The sequence below is a fragment of the Saccopteryx bilineata genome, chromosome 1 (genome assembly GCF_036850765.1).
Source record: "Saccopteryx bilineata isolate mSacBil1 chromosome 1, mSacBil1_pri_phased_curated, whole genome shotgun sequence".
NCBI lineage: Eukaryota > Metazoa > Chordata > Mammalia > Chiroptera > Emballonuridae > Saccopteryx > Saccopteryx bilineata.
In genome coordinates this window covers 221,795,116-221,797,874 of record NC_089490.1, presented here as the reverse complement: position 1 = coordinate 221,797,874, position 2,759 = coordinate 221,795,116, and the positions used below count along the sequence as shown (strand labels likewise).

At 51.8% G+C, this 2,759-nt stretch overlaps 1 pseudogene; it reads left to right on the top strand.

Annotated features, from left to right (window-relative positions):
* The first annotated feature begins 1,616 nt into the window (after nucleotides 1-1,616).
* Nucleotides 1,617-1,735, top strand: LOC136321103 (5S ribosomal RNA; annotated as a pseudogene).
* Nucleotides 1,736-2,759: the final 1,024 nt, after the last annotated feature.

Here is a 2,759-nt window from a genome sequence, read left to right as displayed (position 1 = left end):
ATTTCCACCAAGGACATAGTATAAGGAGATGTGGGTCCATATTGACTGCAAGCCATTTTTAGCTCTTTCAATAATTTATAAGGAAGTGGCTCCCATGTAGGAACCCTCTCATCATCAAATTCCCCAGCTATAGCCACAGGGAAACATAATGCCAAATCCGTTTCCCCTTGGTCACAAGAAGCTTAAATTGCCTTCTGCAACCCTGTTAACCCTGATGATTTTTTTCTTTTTATTAACATCTGGTGATTGTACTGGTAGAGTACAATCACCCTCAGGGGTGATTCGGCTAGATTGCTTTCCTACCACTGTGAGGTTTGGTTTCCTGATTCCCTCAGCTGCCACCACGAGGAGTAGTTTTCCTGATCCCTTCCCCTCCACTGAAAAAAGCAGGATTTTCTTTGTTTATTTGCTCTCCTGTCTCTATAGGCCTCCAATAAATGGGTATGGCCTGACAGTTTTTGAGTTCACAGTTTCTCTACCATCTATCTGCCTGAATTCAGTGCAAACATGCTTGGCTTCAACCAACAGACTTACATTTGGCATAGTGGGCAAGATATGGATCAGATCAGTATGGAGATGCCAACACCCTGGAAGGAGTGGTCTTTGTTCTCCAGCATATGGATCTCCATGGCTGTATTTTTGGGTGCCATCGGCCGTGTGCTTTTTACAGCCCTGGAAAAAGAAAATGAGAGCTCTGTGTGAGAGGGTGCCTGAGGTCAAAGCTCCAGTATGAACTGCAGACTGAATGCCAACAACAGCATGAGCTAGAACAGTTGCTAGATAAAGAGTTTCAGATTCAAAAACTGCTAGTCAGGCTAGAGGCTGAGAACCAGTGATGGCTTGAACTGGAATGAATGAGGGGGATGGGGGTTGACCTCTCTCAAGAGCTGCAGTGTGAGATGCAGGCTGAGCACCAAAGTTGCCTGAAACTGAAACTGGGCTGTCGCCTATGAGTGCACGTGCTGAGCTACCTCCCTGCTCTTTCTTGTCACCAAGCACACCAGCTGCCCAAGAGCAGGGCCCTACCACTCCCCTTTATCACTGGGTTCCGGGTGTGCAACTAACTCCAGACTCCTCTGTAAACTGGTTCTTGCAGCACGACCTTGGCCGCCCAGCAGGGAGAGGCAGATCTCCCGCATTCCAGAGAGCACGCCTTCACCAGGGGCCGAGGTGTCTCTTCCACCCTCACAGAGTTGGGTGCCCCCAGAGTCGCCACTTAGACCACTCATTACTGGGCAAGCAGAGGAGGCCTGGGAAAACATCCCTGCACAGCTGCCCAGGCAGCTGACACTGGCCCTTGTTCTCGCATCCCCAGCCCTCCCCCGACCACACTTCTGCAAGTTGCTGTGACACTAAGACCCCTGACCCTTGCTCCAGTTCCCACCGTCTGGGTGGGTGGGCATACCTTCAAACCCTAGGAATAATGACAGGGCGCTGAGGTGGTTCTCTTGGAAACCCACGGGAAATGGTGGTGGCAGGGATGAAACAGATGGCAGCAGAGCTTGTGGGAGTGCCTAACCGGGGGCCTAGCATGCCCAGGCACCTAGGGTACAAAGCATTGAGGAGACCTGGAGGCCAGACTTTTCTTCTTGGGCCATTGGAGGCGGCTGTCAGGCATATAGGGCTATACCACCCTGAACACACCTGATCTCATCTAATCTCAAAAGCTAAGCAGGGTCAGGCCTGGTTAGTACCTGGATGGGAGACTGCCTGGGAATACCAGGTGCTGTAGGCTTTTGCCTCCCCCCATTTTCTCCATTTTCTTTTTTTTTCTTTTGCTTTGGCCACAGGGTCGTTTACCCTACACATGCCTAGGGCACAACACTTCAAGGTGGCCCTGGCCACTTTGCGGAGCCTGGCAGTCTACTCAGTTGTTTGCTGGTCACCCATGAGCACCAGGCCTGAGCTGCTTCCTACCCTCCTTTGCCCCATCGTGCACATTAGTCACCCAGGAGTCAGGTCCTGACACTCCCCTCTATCCCTGAGCACCCGATGTACAGCTAATTCCAGGCTCCTCTTCAAACTGGTCTGGTCCCTGAGGTGGTGACCTTGGCCACCCAAGAGAAGCCGAGGCAGGGAAGAAACCAGTGCCATGCAGAGCTTGTGCTAGTGTGAATGACACAGGGGGCCCAGACATGCTCACTCACATGAGGTGTGGAGCACTGAGGAGACCTGGAGGCCAGGTGTTTCTTCTTGGGCTAACAGGAGGCTGCCATCAGGGGTCTGTGGTCATACCATCCTAAATGCGCCTGATCTCACGTGATCTTGTGAAGGTATGCAGGGGTGGTCCCCCTTAGTACCTAGACGGGAGAACCGCCTGATAATACGGGGGCGTTGCAGGCTTTTGCCTCCACCCGTCTTTTCTTTCTTTTTGGGTTTTTGTTTTTTTGTTTTTTGCCTTGGTCATAGGGTTGCATGTCCCCACACATGCCGGGGGCACACAGAGAGAGCCACTGCATTCGAATGCATCCAGCCTACTTGAGGCTGAGAGCCAAGGAAGGGCCCTCCTCTGCCTTGAGTGTCAGGTCACTCACTGAAACAACTGAAAGGCTTTTCGTGGCATTGACCCCAAAAGCAGGGTCAGCGTGGACACAGCTGATAGTGTCAGACTGGAATAACAAAGGACCCAGGTTCAAAGCCCCAAGAGATCGCCAGGCTGAAAACAGGCTTGGAGTCAATGTGTCTCTATCAGAGCACAATGTCACACCTGGCCCAAACTTGATCTATGTCTCTGTGTTTTCCTTCATCTTCCATTGCCG